We start from the raw sequence: 20,500 nt of genomic DNA, 5'->3' as shown, positions 1-20,500 counted from the left end.
GTATTTTATTTCTGTATAATTAAATGGAGGTAATTCTGGAGAGTGGGAAAGTGGGGTAGAAGGGAGAATGTTTTCTTATTTTTCTCTTCTCTTCTCCTGAAACAGATTTGTATAGTGAAGGAAGAGGACTGTTGTCGTTTCACCATATCAATCCCTCATAAACCTAATCTCTTCAGTACTTACTGTAAGAAGTTAAAAAACCCAAACCAGCCAATTCCCCTTTCTTCCAGTTTGTGTTTTTTCCTGCTTGACTTCTGGTTCTTTTCAATCTTTTTTCCTTCCCCTTGGAAGAAGTAGGAGGTCATGTAGATGGAGAAATCTAGGATTTTAGCATGGTTGTGACTGTGTGACAGTAGTATGATCCTCCTGCCACAAAAGTAAATGAAAAGGCGAAGCCACTCCCCTGTATGAGGGGAGAGCATATTTTTATATCCGCAAGATATTTGATACTTCCATAAGATTGAACAGGGCCAAGTATTGGTTTAAAAAACACATTTTTCCCTTAATTTATACACACTTTTGTGTACCTAGAGAATCTCCTATGTAATAACTACTACTTATTGTTTTTTTCTGGGTCCATTTTGCTTCATATAGGCATGTGACCACCTGAATTCATACTGTTATATATGATAGTGAGCTATAGTCCCCCAGTTCTTCAATGTGGTCTTTGGGCATTCCACATAATGGGCTTTGTGCCTGCACAGAGACCTAAGGCAGAATCTTCCAAAACTTTACTTCAAAGAATCATTTTGACAGTAGCCCAGCCCCTAATACTCCCATCAGTGCATGCTCCACTATCTCCCTAGTCTTTTGCTGCAGTGTGGGAGTGCCTTGAGAGAGACACTTCCATTGTGATTATTATCTGTCTCCACCTTTTTTTTAAAAAAAAAGGAAAGAAGAAGAAAAAATCAAATCCCTTACCCTATTTTGTTTAGTTTACTCTTACTATCCACCCTTTAGTTAAATCCATCTTTTCTTTTGCACTTTAGTTTGACCCACCCCTCCTTTCCCTTGTTTTCTTTCCCCTCATGTTACATGGCAGTGAGGATGATCACCTGAGTTCATATTACTATATATGATAGATTGAGCTCTAACCCAGGACTCAATCTTTGCAGGTTCTCCCTCTGCTTAACTTGCTACTTTGAGGGAACAGTGAAGATGCTACTTGGCTGACATTTGTTAATTTTCAGCTTTGCCAGAGTGTGAATGGTCCTCTGCAGCAAAAGATATTATCAGTACAATCCTAAAGTGAACCTTGACAGTATCCTTTATTTTGAAGGTTGTTTTCACATAAAGTCCCTTTAGCATTGTTGATGCATTGCTCTAACACAGTTGGCTGGAGATGCAATTATAGCTATAACATATACCTATAATTAATATAGTGTATTTCCCATTATAATACCAGGATTCCTATTCTTTTTCCTCCAACAAAAGTGGGCAACATTACTTACTGACTTACAAAGTCTCACTGTAAAGTATGTTTACTCAGAAGTAAGTTCCATTCAGTGCAATACAACAAGAACAACTTTATTACAGCCAACTTTATTACAGTTATAGGCAAATGATATGCTAGGCATCTTCTTGATCGATTCATGGTGTGACTTGGTAACTGTAATAAAGTCACACCATGAATCGATCAAGAAGATGCCTAGCATGTAATTTGCCTATAAATCTTAGAAGGCTAATAGGGCGGAAGTTCCCTGGTTAGTTAAAGATCATATGGGGGTATGGGGGAAAGATTAAAAAATAGTTAAAATATAGTTAAAAGCACTTGCTTGCCCATTTATTTTATGGGTTGTGTAGTAGGTAGCACCCATCATGCGCTATCACACAAACCCATTTTGGTGTCCTTAGGAGCTACTCATGGGGAACAATGGGGTATTTCAAGTTTCCACATTATTCCCTATGGCTGGAACAAGCTGCATTCAGAGTGCACACACAAGTTTTGCATTGCAATTTGCAATGCATTTTGCAACCCTGCCTTAAACACTGCAGAAGCACACAGTAAAAGGGAATCTGAATCTCCCAACATAGAAGAAACTTTTCAAACACAGTCCAAAAATGGCCAAAAAAGAATCACTGACCCAGTATCCACTGCTAGCCACAGTGCCTGCACTGCAGTAACAACATTGGCATAAGCTGCTGTACACACAATTATGACTCCTTACATTCCTAGCATTACAGCAGTGACACAGCCGCACCCTTCGCAGCAAGCAAAACCATAAGCTCAACTGGAGCAACTTCAGTCACATTTTGACTGAGTACACCTTGCAATGCAGATTGCAGAGCAGACCAGAGCAGTGAGCAAAGCACAAGTTAGCCTCAAGACCAGACATCACAGCAATCACAAGAAATACCACACACAGAGCTGCCACTGTTCATTTCTCACCAGAATACTATCTCACAAAAGAAACAGACCACAACTCAAGGAAAGTAGGCACCCAAATTCTGCCTTTGTCAATCTGAGATCCAGAAAAACCAGATAGTTATAGCGCTGCATATTATACTCAATACTGCAAAAACCACAAAATCAAACCTTCCTTGATTCCTTCCTCCTCTCCTGATTCCTTTCTTCTTCAAGAGAAGCATGCTCTCTCTGCCTCCCAGTCCCTTTGAATACATTATGAAACTCATTCCTTTTGTGTCCGCCCTCCCTCCCTCCAGCCAATGGGGGCATCTGATTTGTATGATAACAAGACAACCAAGATTTGATTTGTAAGATAACAAGACAACCAAGAAGCAAGGAGATTGCAAGCCAATCGGGAACCAGTACCAGAAAACTAATCAGCAAGGGAAAAAGTAGCTCCAAAATGGTGTTTGAAACATTTAGACTAAAATGGGGTTATTTTGTTTCGTGCTCAAAACAGGCCATTTTAAAAGAGGGTGTTTTTGTTCTGAGCTCAAAGCAGCCCATTTCGAGGTGAAACATCTTAACATTGAAATGTTTTGCAGATCCCTAGACAGGCTCCAAGAATGCTCCTGATCCAAGGTGCACTGTTTCATATTGTGCTAGTCCCAAACACTGGTCCCCCACTCTTGTAATGGGGTGGGGGAAATAAGATAAGCATTAGAAGTATTAGTGACCAAAGTCATTGGTGCTGGTGGGCAAACAGAGGCGCTCTAACCCCTGGACCTTGGGGACCTGGCCTGTGGCCTCCAAGGTCCTGGGGGGCATCCTGCCACCACCCTGTGCCCATCCTGCTGCTGCCCTGCCCTGCTGTGCCGAACCACAGTTACCTTACTTTACTTTAACTGCTAACGTGTGAGGTGAGCTGAGCAGGCCTCCCCCTGCCTAAAGGCAGCAGTGGTGGTGGCCGGAGTGGCCGCTGGGCCTGCCTGTCTGGCCCAGCCCAGTGGTCCTTGCAAACTGCGAGGCACTCCAGCGCACCTGTACAGAAAGGAGTGCCTCACAGTTTGCAAGGGCATGCAGGCCCAGTGGCTGTTTCAACTTCTGCCACCACCACGGGGCAGGGGGAGTCCTGCTTGCCTCACCCTGCCCCACACATTGGTGGCTAAAGTAAATAAAGTAAGATAACCACGGTTTGGCAGGGTGGGTGTTGTGTGGCGGCAGGAGGCCCCCATGAATGCAGGGGGGCCTCGCAGCAAGGGTGGTCGAGGCACCAGTTTTGCCTAGGTGCGCCCCTGGGCATGCTCTCCTACTCTAGTCTGCAAAAATGCTTCTCTTTTGTAGGTGTTGGGAGTGGTGGGGGATGTCTGTTCATCATCATTCTTCATGGGTTAAAGTGTTCATCTAGAGGGAAATGGTAGGTGTGTGTGAAGCCTAGTCACATACTTTAAATATGTGTTCAATTTATTCCCATTTCCTTTTCTGAAAAAACTTGCTGTATGCCAGGCCCATAGCCAGGGGAAGTCCATGGATGTCCACCCCCCCATACGTTTCTCTCTCCCCACAAAGTTGCTAGTCCACCCCACTCTCAAGTTTCTCTGACCCTCTTGCTGCAATGCAACAACTAGAAACCTGACCTCAATCTCTTCTGCTTCAGTCTCTGTGTAAATTTGCAACTTTTCTAAGGCAGTTTGTTTTACAGATAGGTTACAAATATCTTCCTCTCTGTCCCCTATTGTTTACTGTGGCTGACTAATGGCTGGTAGCTAAAGATTTGGCATTTCTGTCCTCTCTGTGAGACAAAGCATAATAAGCATGCTCTGTCTGAAATTTACCCTCAAAGAACTTTGAGTTCAGATTTCTGGAGGGCATGCAGAGTATTTAGCTTACTTCCTGGGCTGCCTGGCTGGTCACTTGTGGTGGGACACAGAGCCTCGTGCTGCCCAGATCACAGCAAGCAGCCATGCATTTAGAGTGGGTTAAAAGCTTCTAAATATCTGAGAAGCCCATAGCAAGAGATGAGGGCATGCCCTCTCTCTTGCTGTTGCTCCCCTGCAACTGGTATTCAGAGGCATCTTGCCTCCTGAGATTGGAAGTGGCCTATAGCCACCAAACTAATAGCTATTGATAGACTTGTCTTCCATAAATTTGTCTAAGCCCCTTTTAAAGCCATCCAAGCTAGTGGACATAACCACATCCCATGGCAGAGAATTCCGTAGATTAATTATGCACTGTCTGAAAAAGTACTTCCTTTTATTGGTCCTAAATTTCCTGGCCTTCAGTTTCATGTGATGACCCCTGGTTCTAGTCTTGTGAGAGAGGGAAAAACATTTCTCTCTGTCCACTCTGTCTACTCCATTCACAATTTTATACACCTCTATAATGTCTCCCATAGTTGCCTTTTTTCCAGACTAAAAAGCCCCAGATGCTGTAGCCTTGCCTCACAAGGAAAGTGCTCCATTCCCTGATCATCTTAGTTGCCCTCTTCTGCACCTTTTCCAGTTCTACACTGTCCTGCTTAAGATATGGTGACCAGAACTGCACACAGTACTTCAAATGTGGCTGTACCCAGAGGCGTAACTAGGGAAAACGGCGCCCGGGGCAAGCACTGAAATGGCGCCCCCCGCGCCCCCCAACATACTACATTATACTTAGGTTTTTCCTCACAAGCGCCCGCCGCCGCCGCCAAGCCAGGCCACTGACTGGCCGCCAGGTGCCAGCAAAGCAATGGGGGGGGGGCCACAGGTGGCGCGGAAGGGACCACTCATGGGGAAGGGGGCACCGACGCGCTCCCTTGACTGCTGCAGCGCTGCTGCACTGAGCAGGAAACATTTGTATTAACAAAAAATTAAAAAAATTTAAAAAAATTTGGTCATGGCGGCGCCCCCCCACGTGACCAGAAAAGATGGCGCCCGGGGCACGTGCCCCCCTGCCCCCCCTATAGTTACGCCCCTGGCTGTACCTTAGATTTGTGTAAGGGCATTATAATATTGGCATTTTTATTTTCTATCCCCTTCCTAATGATCCCTAGCATGGAATTTGTCCTTTTTTACAGCTGCCACACAGTGAGTTGACACAATGAGCTGTACACCACAACCCCAAGCTCTCTCTCCAGGTCAGTCACTGACATCTCAGACCCCATCAGTGTATATATGAAGCTGGGTTTTATGCCCCAATGTGCACCACTTTACATTTGTTTACATTGAACCGAATTTGCCATTTTGTCTCCCACCCAATCTGGAGGGATCCTTTAGGAGCTCCTCACAATTGGTTTTGGATTACACTACCCTAAATAGTTTAGTGTCATCTGCAAATTTGGCCACTTTACTGTTTGCCCCAACTTCTAGATTACTTCTGAACAAGTTAAAGGGCACTGGTCCCAGTACAGATCCCTGGGGGACCCCACTTCTTGCGTGTCTCTGTTGTGAAAACTGTCCATTTAGTCCTACCCTCTGTTTCTTGTTCTTTAACTAGTAACCAATCCACAACTGAACCTCTCCCCTTTCCCCGTGACTGCTAAGTTTATTCAAGAGTCTTTGGTGTGGGGAACCTTGTCGAAAGCTTTTTGGAAGACCAAGTATTCTATGTCAACCAGTTCACTTTTATCCACATGCCTGTTGATACTCTCAAAGAACTCTAAAAGGTTAGTGAGGCGGACTTGCCCTTGCAGAAGCCATGCTGGCTCTCCTTCAGCCAGGCCTGTTCTTCTATATGTTTTACAATTTTGTTCTTAAGTATGATTCTATCATTTTACCTTGCACAGAAGTTAAGCTAATGGTCCTGACGTTTTCTGGTGTGTGTCCCCCCCCCCCCCCCCCGGATCCCTTTTTGAAAATCGGAGTTACATTAGCTACTTTCCAGTCTTCTAGTACAGAACCTGATTGTAGGGACAAATTTTCTTGGGTGGATGCTGACTGGCCTGGTGCTTTCTACTAATTGTATCCAAGGTGAAATCGATAATCTGAAGCAGTGTTTCTCAAACTTTTTGGAGTCAAGGACCGCTAAATTCTTCGTGCAGAGTTTCAAGGACCGCTACATTCTTCATGCGCAGTTTCCCGGACCAGCAGTTAGTAAAGGGGTTTCAAGTCTGTCTATCTATCTATCTGACTTCTATACTGCCCAAAACTTGCATCTCTGGACAGTTTACAATTAAAATAATATAAGCATTAAAATAATTAAATTTGGAATCTTTTGCAAACATGGAATATTAGGGGTTCTTAACCTTGGGTCCCTCAGTTAAACTCCCATAACCCCCAACAACAATGGCATTTGGCCATTATGGCTGGGGATTATGGGAGTAGAAGTCCACCAACGTCTGGGTACCCAAGGTTGAGAACCCCTGAATCTAAAAGCCTGGGTGAACAAATTTGTCTCCAGTATGTCTTCAGTATGTGCGGGGTGGTGGTGGAGGTGCTTCTGATTACTCAGTGGAGAGGGGATGTTGGGCCATTAGAAAAATTCAAAAGCTACATGGGGCCAATGAAAACAACATACAAGCAAGCCCCACTGATGCAAGAGGGAAACAGTGTTCCCTCTCAAGGCGCCTCGACCACAACATGCAGCTGGGTTTCAATCAACCAACCTTTGGCTGCAAACAATGAGCATGCAAGAACCAGCAGCCCTTCAAGTGGCGCCCACTGCCATACCTTTTCCTCCATGCCCCCGCACCGCATACAGTTTGAAGCTGTAAAGATAGGGAATAAGATAGCTGTAGGAAGATCTCAGCAGCACGTGGAGGCAAGGCACAAGAAGGGTCCCATGCCTCTGTGATACTCTTCCTCTTCCGTGCCATGTGCAAAATTGAGGAAGTGAGTGCCTTGATTTCAGTTGGGGGGGGGGGTTGACTCCCAGTCAGGGACCGGCACTCAACCCTTCGGGGACCGGCAGCGGTCCAGGGACCGGTGGTTGAGAAACACTGATCTGAAGAATAGTATATGAACCAAATTACCTAGTGCTTGATCGGTGGGGGCGTAATCCTTCATTGGAGGTCTTCAAAAAGATGTTGAACAGCCATGTGTTGAGGGTGCTCTAACTCTGGATTTTCTGTGTACAGCACGGAGCAGGAATAGATGGCCTGTAGGACCCTTCTCTGTGACAGCTCAATGCCTCTATGTGCCTGAAACAGGATGCAAAATGCCATTCTCCTTCTGTGCACCCTCCTTTGCTTCCCCCTTCTAAAAGTAGGGGGGGAGAAGAACATTTTGCCAACTTGCTGTTACCCCAATAAGCTACTGCCTGAGGAGACTGTCTCACCTCTTGAAAGAGCCGCTCCAGCCCTTCTCAAGCTCTGTGATTCTGTATTCATTAATATTTATTTTAGGAATTTAAGATGAATACTTTTCTCAAATGAGGCCTGAATAACATTGTGGAACAGTACTGTTAAACTAGCTTCTTTAGCTAGCCAATCTAAAGTCGTTCTGGCTCAAAATGTTTGTGCATCATTGGTTCACATCTAGGTTCCCCACTCTCCATTTTGCAGTTGCTTTTTAAAGTTGTATGCTCTTCTCTTTACTGTAATATTTGCAATATTGCCCACTTTGATATCATTCCTGGATTTTACTTAGATAATGAACATCAGCATTGACGCCCCGAGTATGGTGGTGGTCTATTATTACGCTCCTTTGATACATGATTATTCCAATGAATTACATACATCTTCTAGTTCATTCTGCTGTTAATTCTTTCACAGTAGATTAGAGCCATAATTTGTAGATGTTTACAAATTATTGTTCTAAGATTTTTTCAGGTTCAGACATCAATCAAACTGATAATCCCTTGAAGCTTCTCTCTCTTAATTTTTTTTTTTAATTTAGGCAGTCTTTTGCTTAAAATAAACTGAAAATGAAGAATTGAAAGTCTAGGCAGTCTTTCAGTTCTTAATGTGTTCTCAAACAGGATAATGACCTATTTTAAGATTTGCCCAACTAATGTCTTCAGGACACGTAGATGGATGTTCTGTTAGTGATTTTGTGCTCATTAAGGGAGCAATGCAGGCATGTTTTGTTGGATGAAATACACAAGCTACTCAATATAAATAAGCAGCTGTATTAATAAACAGCTGTACTGAAGTTACACTCAAAATCCAGAGGAAGATGGCAGTGGTATATCTGGACTTCTGGAAGGCTGATACTTTTGCTGTCTTCCTCTAAAGATAAAGACCACACTTCTGCAATTCAGTTTATTTGCAGTTCTGTTGCTTGTTAGAATTTGCTTATGAAGCTATTATGTTAACTAGAAATGAGGGCTAACAAAGATGTCCTTTTTAATTTCAGCAGTAATTAAGCTCAGAGAAACTCTTCAGATACCTTGAATTCTTACTGAGCAGAAAGCACTAGTTCTGTAATGACTGTTCCTTCTCTGAAACTTTATGGTTGGCAAATATCTTCAACTTTTTATGGTTAACCACTTTTAATATTCGTAGTGCGAGTCTTGCTACAAACAATGTTCTTAGAATTTCCCCTTTTATGCTGTTTAATTGTCCCATGTCAATCTTCAGTTGCTACTGCAAATGAAAAAATCTCCATACACTTGCAAAAGAAATCAAACCTTTGCATTTAAGAAAACAAAACTGTAAGTATGGGACAGTGTTTAGTACAGTTAGTGAGTTAAACTTTGGCATGAATTCGGACATATAGTGGATTAAACTTTGGCATGAATTCGGACTTAAAGTGGACATACTCAGCACATGAGTATGACCTGGTGTTCTGGATAAATGGAATACTGTGAAATTCAGCTCTATACATTTTTTTGTGTAGCCTTGAAAATGCTATTCTTGTCTCCATGTTCATGATCTGCAGTTTCCTTCAATGGGGGAAGAATGTAGGATTTCTCATTCTCTCCTGTAAATTCATTCAGATGTCTTGCTGCTTTAATCCAGCCTTGTAGATAGAATGGAAATGTTTACTTAATTCCAGATCAAGTAGACTTTGATTTTTAGGTGTCATTGCATTCTATGCACTGCTTCTCAATATTCACTCTTGCCAGTGGCATGCCCCCTTTGAGTTCTCCTGAATAAGTACTACAGTTTCAAATTTCTCTTCTCTGAATTCTGTAAGTGCACTTTTTGATGTTTTTGCCCATTTGCTCAGTTTTCCCCTCTTGCTTTAACAACTGATTTTCTTGTACCTTTATGGTCTGTCTGTACTCCATGTTTATCTCCCACTTCCCCATGCTTTGGCTTGCCTTTTCACTATTTAATTTGTTTGTTTATTACATTTATATACTCCCTAATGTAAAAACGACAACAACCTCTAGGCAGTTTACAAACCAATTAAATCAAACCCATTAAAAATAGGCATTAAAATGGAACTAATTAATAACAGCCATTAAAACTATCTAGTTAAAAAGGTGTGGCTTTTAAAAGCTTTTTATATTAAAGGCCCAGAAGAGAAGGCAAACCTCATTTTTTGGTTGGGAGCATGTTCCAAAACTTGAGATTGGATACAGAGAAGGCCCGACTCTGCCACCAGATGAGCTGGTGCTAACTACTGGCAGATCTCTCTGGATGACCTTAACAAACAGTGGGGATCATGTAGAAGGCAGCACTCTCTTAAAGAACCTGGACCCAAGCCATTTAGGGCTTCATAGATAATTACCAGCACTTTGTATTTTGCCAGGAGCATGCTGGTTACCAATGCAATGCTTTCAGAACAGGAGTAACATGGTCTTTCCAAGTTGTCCTAGAGACCAACCTGGCTGCCACATTTTGCACTAACTAAAGCTTCTGGGCTAAGTACAAAGGCAGCCCTATGTAGAGTACATTACAGTATGTTACTTCTAGGCAGCCACTTTTTTGCTTGCAGCTTTGATAATGTGGATTCTTCTTTTTCTCCACTTGAAGCAAACTGTTCCTGTGAACATAAGAAAAGTTCTTCTGGATGAGGTCTGTTTTGCTCAACGTTCTGTTCCTCACAGTGGCCAACCAGATGCTTCTGGGAAGCCCATAAGTAGGAGATGAATCTATACCTCTGCAATTGGTAATCCTCGATCTGATCCTGGTTGTATTTACTCAATTTGGTCTGCGCCTGTGCAGTAGCTGCACCGGTAGGACTTTGAAGCTCTGTGTGATGCTTTCATTCCGCCCTGTGCTCATGCCCGTCCATTGGAAAGAACGGCTGGAAAGGCGTTGCCTTCAGTTACTGCTTTAGTTGAATTGGGAGATACTTCCTTTGTTTATTAGAGAGTTTTCATTCGAAGTACCTGTGAGAGAGATTGAACTTATTAGGAGATGGTGACGGAGAGAAGGAATCCTTGGAGGAATCTGAAGGTGAATCAGAATGCTCTGAAACTCCATCTGAGCACTCAACAGATGACAAAGTTCTGAAAAAATCTTCAGACTACCCAAAGGAGGAACATAACAATTCCCTGATTATGGACATGGCAAATACATTGGGTTTGAACCCAAAATGAGCAGCAGAGGAGGTATAGGACTTAGTGTTGAAATTCCTACAAACTGCTATCACAATCTGCAGCCTTACTGATGTTTCTGCTGTTATTGCAAGCCTCTAAACTGGCATGGTGGAAACTGTCCAGTACTGCTTCTATATCCAGGAGATTAACAAATATGTATAAGATAGAGGAGAATTGCACATACCTTTTTAAGCATCCATCTACAAATTTTTTGGTGGTAGATTATGCCTGTTCATCCAGATCCAATAGAAAACATGCTGTTGACAAAGAGGGACAAAAATTAGATTCAACAGGGTGTTTTCCCGATTACAAGATTTCCACTGTTGAAAGTGTTGAAAAGTGCAGTGGTACTAGGCAACAGCTGGAAACCATGAGCATAGCGTTTCTCAATGCATCGTGACAGGGTTTTGGCCGTTCATGTTGCCCACCACTGCAGCGGGTTTTCTGGGCAGGGGCTGTCCATATTCCACTGGAATTACATTCACTCCCCCCCCCATTTTCGGCCAATGGGATCGCAGAGCAGGAATGACATGAGAAAGCCCCCCTCCCCCAATATTTCTGGGCACTTTTGTGCAAACCTGCCACTAGGGGGAGCACTATGGAACAAACTGCAATTCTGCAAAGAAACAGAAAGGGATTTGCACAAGACAACATTTGCAAAAAATAAACAAAAAAATTCATACACAGAGATGGGCTTTAGATAGCAACAAATCCTTGAACTGCAGAATGAGAACTCCACACCACATGACATTGAGAACAGTTAGTAGGCTTGCTGGTGAATGATTCACATTGGGCTTCCTTGCAGTAAACAAGGGGGCGGGTGAAGTCCGTTGCCTTGCAGTAAACAAATGGGATTGCACAGAAGTAAATGATTCAGTTTAATGGACTTCATCTTAAGTGGCTAGATCTGTGCTTGCCCCAAAAGCAGAATGCAAAAGGAAGAAGAGGTGCCGCTGCTGTGCCATGCAAAAGCCGGGCTGGAATGGCAAGGGGGAGAGAACGTGGGAGCACCCTGCCGGGGCCTCACCCTATCTTGGGAGGGTGTACACAGGGCCCCCACCTTGTTCTTCTTTGCCACAAGCCCCAGTGCGCACACACCCACCCACACTGCCAAGCCCATCTAAGAGACCTCTAAGAAGAGAGGCTGCTTTTCTTCCCCCCTCACTTAATGTATGGATTGGGGAAGAGGCAGGCAGGAGGTGGGGCTCTTTCCAGAGGCTAAATACCTCCCCCATTCTGTGGCTCCCCTCTGCCGCAAGCATGTCTCCTTCCTTCCCCCTTCCATCCCTGCCTGCCTGCTCCACTGTCCACACTACACTACGTTGCAATGCACAAACTACGGAACAAGCCTTCTGAAAATGGAAAAATACAGCTACTTACCTTCAAAACATTTACTACATAATAGGGCTGAAACACATCAATAACATTTGAAACAATGCATCAGAAATATGGACGTCACCCTGCTGACAAAGCAGCAACTGCGATGTTGAAACATGAGCCATTTGGAGAGGTACTTAGTGGACATGTTGCCAACCTGTTGTAGGGAGTAATCTAGAAAACGCCCAGGATGTAGATTTTATTCAGCATCTACTTTATCCATGTATATAGCCAGTTACATGGCATGTATATCAAGATACCAGCATGCATTGTGTGAACTGCTAGTATTAAACCAGAAAATTTTGCAACAAAGAGCAAGGAGTTGCAGATTAAATCAGCAGACATGAGGCAGCAGATTAGTCCAGTGAGGCACTTAATGGACTGTGAATCAAAATCTGGCTGGAGCTACTGTACTTTGTTGACATGCATCATGGCTATGTTCTTCAACACTGCAGTATGAAACATGTCAGAAAATAGAGGACCTCCCTTTTGAATGTGAAGGTCTGTTTAGTAAGGGGACAGCTGAAACTCTAGAGAAGCTTAAAAAATCTCAACTGACAGCTAAAATGTTTGCTGTCCTGAATGCAACAAGGCTTTAAAACAGAAACAATCATACATCTCTAACCAACCGTATGGGAGGTACAAACTATTGGGGTTAGTGATTATTTAGCAAAGCACCAAAGAAGCTACCACTCCAGTTAGAGTGCAGGGTTTAGTTGTTGCAGCTATTTAAGTAACACACATGGAGATCACTGTAGAATCTAAACTAAATTGATTTATTGGTGAAGTACATTTGAGATAGGAAAGACCTATCCTATCTATTGGCTACATAATGAATAGACAGGAATAAATAAATAAATAAATAAATAATTCATATTCCTACCTTCTCTCTAGAAGAAAAAGAAGAGGACAGACTCACTACAGGAAGTACCTGAGGAGTCAAGGCAGGGGTCATAGAGCAGAGGCAAATAGGGACAGGTAAGGAGACCCTCACTAGATACATCTGCTCCCAGTGCCCCTAGTGATCATTAGGATAGTTGGTACAAAAGATTGATGCACTGGAACTCCATATCCAACATAAATAGCAATGCAAAAGCAAGACAAAAGAGACTACAGAAAGACAGAGAGAGGAATAATAATTGACCTTACACACCTAAAAGAAAGAATGCATCTTGCAAAAAGCAGGGCAGGATAATAAACAAAGCGTTTGATGTCTCAGAGACTCCCCAACAAACTGTGATATAAGTCACATTAACAGCAAACTACTGCTCAAGGTGGGAACAAATAACATTGGACAATTGGGTACTATGCATCGTACAGAATGGTTGTGCCATAGAATTTTTAATGAGACAATTTTTCAGGGTATAAAATATACCTAACCAACCCCAACTTTATCAGAGATTGTCACAACATAATTTGAAAAGGATGCTATAGAACATGTGCTCCCAAATCAACAGGGAGATTCTATTCAAGGTATTTTTGAACACCAAAAGGGATGGTGGTATCCTCCTGAATATCAGTGACATAGCGTTGTCACTGTTTGCCTTCTTTTTTAACTTCCAACCTTAACTGTAATAGATTAGTAAAATATTTAAAACTCATTGCATAGGTGATTGTATTCTAGGGATGTGCATGAATCGATTTTTGATTTGTACCCAAATAGAATCACCCCTGATTTATTTTGGGTCCAAATCTGCCCCCCCGAATCACACCAGATTTGATTTGTACCAGAATTTTCTGAATCCAAATCGATTCGTGGTAAAAAGGGGGTTTCAGGGGCAAAAGAGTGGGGTGGGTGGTAGTGCCCAATGGGTGGAAGCTACCACCCAAATTTCAAAGAAATTGGGCAAAGAGGTGTTTTTAAAATGTTGGTGAAGTTGGTGCATCTTTAAGCTTCTCCCCATAGGGAATAATGGGGATTTCAGCAGCTTTCGTTATAACTCCCCAGGGGGATGGGCACCAGGGTGGCCCAAAGCAGTTTGTGGTGGGTGGTAGTGCCTAATGGGTGCAAGGAAGCTACCACCTGGATTTCAAAGAAATTGGGGTGTTTTAATCTTTTTTTTTTTAAATGGCATGTCATTGTGGCAGGAAAGGGGTTTTGGGGGCAGAAGAGTGGGTCAGGTAGTAGTGCCCCAATGGGTGCCTGCTACCACCCAGATTTCAAATAAATTGGTGAAATGGGTGATTTTTAATTTTCCCCCTGAAGTTTGCACATCTTTAAGCTTTTCCCCCATAGGGAATAATGGGGAATTTCAGCAGCCCCATAACTCCACTTAGGGGTACCAGGGTGGCCCAGAGTGGGTTGTGGTGTAGTGCACATAGGGTGCCAACTACCCCCAGAATGACAAGCCCATGGGGCACTAGGTTTTGTTGTTTTCAATGTCTGCGGTGTTCTTCTGGGAGTTGATTCTCTGGTAGGAAATGAGAGAATCCTGCCTTCTGTGAGCCAAGACATACTAGATGTGCTATTCGCAACAGGGTCTTTCAATGTTTCTATTTGTAGTTAACAATGGTTATGTCTTCTCCCACATCTAGCTGACAACAGTGGCATGAGGGTGGTATATTCCTTCCCATGCTGTTTTCCTGGTCAAAATTCCCATCCCTGAAGCTACTATCTGCCCCTTGGAGAAAACTTATAAATATCTGTATCTTTGGAATCTCTTTGTTTTGGCCTCATGTTGCAGAAGGGATAAAGTCCTTTTAAGGAGTACTTGACTTGGCCACTAACTGAGAACCTTATTGCAGAGAGGTAAAGAAGCACCTTTTAAAGTGGCATCCCATTATAGTTACCAGGGGGAGAGTAACTGTATCCAACTCCAGCACAACATCCCTCAAGGGATGGTTGCTGGTGTCTACTTCTATGTTTCTTTTTTATTATGATCCCTTTTGGAACAGGGAATCTTTATTGTTTTAAAATGTAAACTATTTTGATAACTTTTGTTGAAAAGCAGTATATTCATATTTGTAGTAGTAACTAGAGTACTATTGTTCCTATTAAATTTCTTAAGGCTGCAATCCTGTGCATACATATACAGGTGAAACTCGAAAAATTAGAATATCGTGCAAAAGTTCATTAATTTCAGTAATGCAAATCAAAAGGTGAAACTGATATATGAGATAGACGCATTACATGCAAAGCGAGATAAGTCAAGCCTTAATTTGTTATAATTGTGATGATCATGGCGTACAGCTCATGAGAACCCCAAATCCACAATCCCAGAAAATTAGAATATTACATGAAACCAATAAAACAAGGATTGTAAATAGAACAATATCGGCCCTCTGAAAAGTATAAGCATGCATATGTATTCAGTACTTGGTTTGGGCCCCTTTTGCAGCAATTACTGCCTCAATGCGGCGTGGCATGGATGCTATCAGCCTGTGGCACTGATGAGGTGTTATGGAAGACCAGGATGCTTCAATAGCGGCCTTCAGCTCTTCTGCATTGTTTGGTCTCATGTCTCTCATCCTTCTCTTGGCAATGCCCCATAGATTCTCTATGGGGTTCAGGTCAGGCGAGTTTGCTGGCCAATCAAGCACAGTAATCCCATGGTCATTGAACCAGGTTTTGGTACTTTTGGCAGTGTGGGCAGGTGCCAAGTCCTGCTGGAAAATGAAGTCAGCATCCCCATACAGCTCGTCTGCGGAAGGAAGCATGAAGTGCTCCAAAATCTTCTGATAGACGGCTGCTTTGACCCTGGACTTAATGAAGCACAGTGGACCAACACCAGCAGATGACATGGCTCCCCAAATCAACACAGACTATGGAAACTTCACACTGGACTTCAAGCATCTTGCATTGTGTGCCTCTCCATTCTTCCTCCAGACTCTGGGTCCTTGGTTTCCAAATGAGATGCAAAAGTTGCTCTCATCAGAAAAGAGGACTTTGGACCACTGAGCAACAGACCAGTTCTTTTTTGCTTGAGCCCAGGTAAGACGCTTCTGACGTTGTTTGTTGTTCAGGAGCGGCTTGACAAGAGGAATACGACATTTGAAGCCCCTGTCCAGGATCCGTCTGTGTGTGGTGGCTCTTGATGCACTAACTCCAGCCTCAGTCCACTCCTTGTGAAAGTCCCCAACACTTTTGAATGGCCTTTTCCTGACAATCCTCTCCAGGCTGCGGTCATCCCTGCTGCTTGTGCACCTTTTTCTTCCACACTTTCCCCTTCCACATAACTTTCTATTAATGTGCTTTGATACAGCACTTTGGGAACATCCAACTTCTTTTGCAATTACCTTTTGAGGCTTTCCCTCCTTATGGAGGGTGTCAATGATGGTTTTCTGCACAACTGTCAAGTCAGCAGTCTTTCCCATGATTGTGTTTCCTAATGAACCAGACTGAGAGACCATTTAAAGGCTCAGGAACCCTTTGCAGGTGTTATGGATTGATTAGCTGATTGGAGTGGGACACCTGGAGCCTAGACTGTTGAACCTTTTCACAATATTCTAATTTTCTGGGATTGTGGATTTGGGGTTCTCATGAGCTGTACGCCATGATAATCACAATTATAACAAATTAAGGCTTGACTTATCTCGCTTTGCATGTAATGCGTCTATCTCATATATCAGTTTCACCTTTTAATTTGCATTACTGAAATTAATGAACTTTTGCACGATATTCTAATTTTTCGAGTTTCACCTGTATGGTAATAAATCACATTAAAAATAGTGGGACTAACTTCTAACCAAACATGCATTACACAGACATGGGAATGCCTGTGTGTTATGGGTGGAGAGTAAAATAACATGTTATTTCACCTGACCCCTTTTGTGTTTTTGGTTAATCCATTTCTCGATCCAGGCCAGCTTTTGAAAGGGCTTTAGTTACTTGTATTCCAGTCCTGGAGTAGAGGTGGGTGTAGCAAACAGCCAGCAGCAAGAGCACTGAAAATCAGACTGCATTTGCCTCTCTGTACATACCTATTACATTAAACATTTAATGTTCCTGATTCCACTCCACTGCTATGTCCTTGCATACCATAACTTGTTCTCTTGGATTCTACAACCCCAAAGTTCATGTGAATTTTCAAAGCTTTTCTTTTGCAGTATTTGTGCTAGATCAGGCATTTTAAAGCTCAGAATTCCTGCTGAACAAGCCTGTCTGTTTTTCAATGAATCGGTGGGAAAATGGCTAAGTTATGAGGAGCAGAAATTGAAAACCACACATGAAACCTCAATATCTTTCCCCCTCCTATATTTTATAATGGGAGATTTTGCTAACTAATAGCAAAGCCCAGACTGACTCAATTTCTTTGAATCTGGAAAAGTCTCATTTGGTAATCTTTCTTCCATATGAGGGCCTTTCATGAGTTTGTTGCTATAAATATATTTTGAATTTCTACAAATTAAGAAAATGACTCTCATTAGGTTCTATGGTTATTGTCAGATAAGCACATGCCCAGTAAGAGCTAGCCACCAGTATTCTATATAATGTTCTTGAGAGAAGGGGAAAACCTCACAGCCTAGCTGACTGGAGGCAGAAGCACATATTGAAACATGTACTCTGTGTGTGTGTGTGTGTGTGTGTGTGTGTGTGTGTGGTGTGTGTGTGTGTGTGTGTGTGTGTGTGTGTTCAGTACAAGGAAAGCGAAAATATTGCTTTAGCATTGGCAGGTGTGATAAAGAGGCAGAAATAAGTGCTTGGGTTTAAAACAGGCTACAACTCTATTTGACCAACATGGTAGTTATAGTAAGTTGCTAAGCCAATGTGGACAGGAGCAAAAATCATTGCTAAATGAGCAATCGCTCAAATACGTTGGTGTAGATGCCTAGCCAAAATGTGCAGGAGGGCACCTCCATATGGGATCCTCCATTTAAAAACAAAGCAATCTAAAACAAAAAACGCAAACCCTTTAATTTACAGGTATAGTTGTGGGTGTGGCAACTCCAACCAAACCCCCCCAAGCCAGGAAATTTAATGTCCTATAATGTTCACATCATGGGGGCATGAGACCTGATGTCCAGTCTGAGATATTGTTCTACCCAACCAATTCATAACCATGGAGACACAATTTGATTAGGTCTTCCATGCTCCATTCTGTTTCCTGTTGTTGGAATATTATTTGCAAATACGGTAGCTCTCAACAGCCAAAAAAGCATGGTTGGTTTGCACAGCACTTAGTTACATGCCTTATCAATGAAGCTTGCAGCTGTTGGTGGATAGTCCCATGCCTTAATGATATTTTATGATGGCACTGCTTAAATGAATGTCTCAACTGGGAGGGGGACATCAAGGCTGCAAGCCAGATGTCTTGAGAGTGTAAATGGGAAATATAATATTTGGAAGCAAATCAGAACCTTTGGGGTTAAAGTAACACTTTATCTTGTATGCGATGTGCAGTTACAAATGTTGTTTACTACAGAGTATAAAAAGATGGATGGCCTGCCAGACTGGGCAGGTGGCCGCACCCAAAGCTTTGCTAGCAATGAAAAAAAGCTTTGTTTGAAACTTTGATACTGGTGTCGATGAAGTATCTAAGAGACGAGTGGATATAGGGGATAATTTCCCTTCTAACACTGTGTAGGCTGGTGGCAACAATAAAAGCTGGGGATTAGTGTTAGAGCAATGTTTGAAAAGAATTTGGTAATGTGCCACTGAGCATATGGTGAATGCTGTTACTTCAGCAGGCAATAAGTACAATCAGCACAATTGTAAAAATGTAAAGCACAATTGTAAAAGTGTAAAAGAACCTTTTAATGATTTTGTAGGGCAGTACAATATCTCAGATTGCACATCAGTTCCCATATCCCCATGGCATGGATATAATGGGCTATCAAATGTCTTTGCTTTCTGGAGTTTGCCACACCCATAACTATTCCCTGTAAATCAAAGGTGGGTGGTGTTTTTTCGTTGTTGCTTTAATTAAATTGTTGAATTGCACTGAAGGTGTCTTGAATACGTGCCATGGTGGTTGTTATGGATCTGTATATTATATATAACAAAAAAGATAAACATTCAAAGGGTATATATGCAGAACTATCCAATCACACAGCTGAGGTCACACAAGCACACATATTGAAAGAGCGAGAAGAAAGAGAGTGGGCATAAAAGGAAAGTTGAGGGGAGAGGGCCTTACTAATCAGTCATTTCCAAAGCACTCAAGGGGAGCTGCTTAGTGTTAGTAAGTAAAGTAATGTGTACTGTGAAGTCGATTTCGACTCCTAGTGCCCACAGAGCCCTGTGGTTTTCTTTGGTAGAATACAGGAGGGGGTTATCAGTGCCGCCTCCTGTGCAGTGTAAGATGATGCCTTTGAGCATCTTCCTATATCGTTGCTGCCCGATATAGATACCACCAGGGATTTGAACCAGCAACCTTCTGCTTGTTAGTCAAGCATTTCCCTGCTGCACCACTTAAAGTGTTATACCCTGTGTGATTGGATGGTTCTGCATTTTTTTTGCTGTAAAGCATTAGTTCTTTCGTATGGGATGTGTGCTGTACTTCAGCCATGGCTGAAGACTGACTGCTGCTCTAGAGCAGGGATGCTCAACATTGGCCCCCAGATGTTATTGGACTTCAACTCCCATAATCTCGAACCAAAGGCTGCTGGGCCAGGGGATTATGGGAGCTGAAGTCTAATAACATCTGGAGACCCAATGTTGAGAACCCCTGATCTAGAGCACAGTTAGTTGGCGGTGGGGCTGTTGTGCTGATTGATTGCATTATATAATCAGTGGTTCTCAAACAGTCTTTAGCTGGGACTACAACACAGCATACAGCCTATGCAAATCAATGGCACGAGTTGAAGACTTGGTAACACATGAGAAACCAGTTTTCTAAAATTGGTTTCAGGGCAGTAATTCAAGTTACACTGAATGCAGTCACATGTAGGGGGATGGGCACTGGCTGTGGGGGAAAATTCTTCTAAAGCACTGTCAAGAACTTTGAGAAGGCCCTTCTATCTGTCAACAGCGCCGACAGGTGAAGAGAGTCTCTGCTTTTTCAGTTGCTGGAATGTTTGGTTGTGTGACTTTAAATATATCTAAAAACCTTCAGTTTAAGATGAGAATTAGAATGCTTACAATTTTCACTCTTGCTCCCAAAAGTGGGAAATTGTAATTAAGGCAGGTCACCTTAACTTCCATGCCATGTAAGCAGTAAAGTGCACAAATGAAACTAACAGGGCCCTCCACTTCTCATCATAGGCCCTGATAATGGCTCTGCCACTAACAGAGATATGCTTGGCAGGGACTAGAGACAGGGCCTCTTAGGTTGTGGCCTCTTGGCTTCAGAACGCGCCCCCAAGAGCTTTGCCATGTCCCCTCCCTCAGTATTTTTTTTAAAAAAATCTAAAAATACATCTTTTTGAAGAGACTTTAAAATGTTTTGTCTGCTTCTTATATCTGGTAGATTATTTAGTTTTTATATT

General features: G+C 42.6%; 1 protein-coding gene and 1 long non-coding RNA gene across 2 annotated transcripts in view; one reads left to right on the top strand and one right to left on the bottom strand.

The window, feature by feature from the left end:
• The window catches only part of FUT8 (fucosyltransferase 8), a 200,367-nt gene that overhangs the window by 21,396 nt on the left and 158,471 nt on the right, over positions 1-20,500 (top strand). The window lies entirely within an intron of this gene.
• Positions 8,876-13,024, bottom strand: LOC128327841 (uncharacterized). The gene is made up of 3 exons (XR_008308830.1): positions 10,941-13,024; positions 10,313-10,546; positions 8,876-10,197 (listed from the first exon to the last, which is right to left on the bottom strand). It is a non-coding gene; the product is annotated as an uncharacterized LOC128327841 (long non-coding RNA).

The sequence above is a fragment of the Hemicordylus capensis genome, chromosome 1 (assembly GCF_027244095.1).
Source record: "Hemicordylus capensis ecotype Gifberg chromosome 1, rHemCap1.1.pri, whole genome shotgun sequence".
Classification (NCBI taxonomy): Eukaryota; Metazoa; Chordata; class Lepidosauria; order Squamata; family Cordylidae; genus Hemicordylus; species Hemicordylus capensis.
This window is presented reverse-complemented; position numbering and strand designations above follow the sequence as displayed.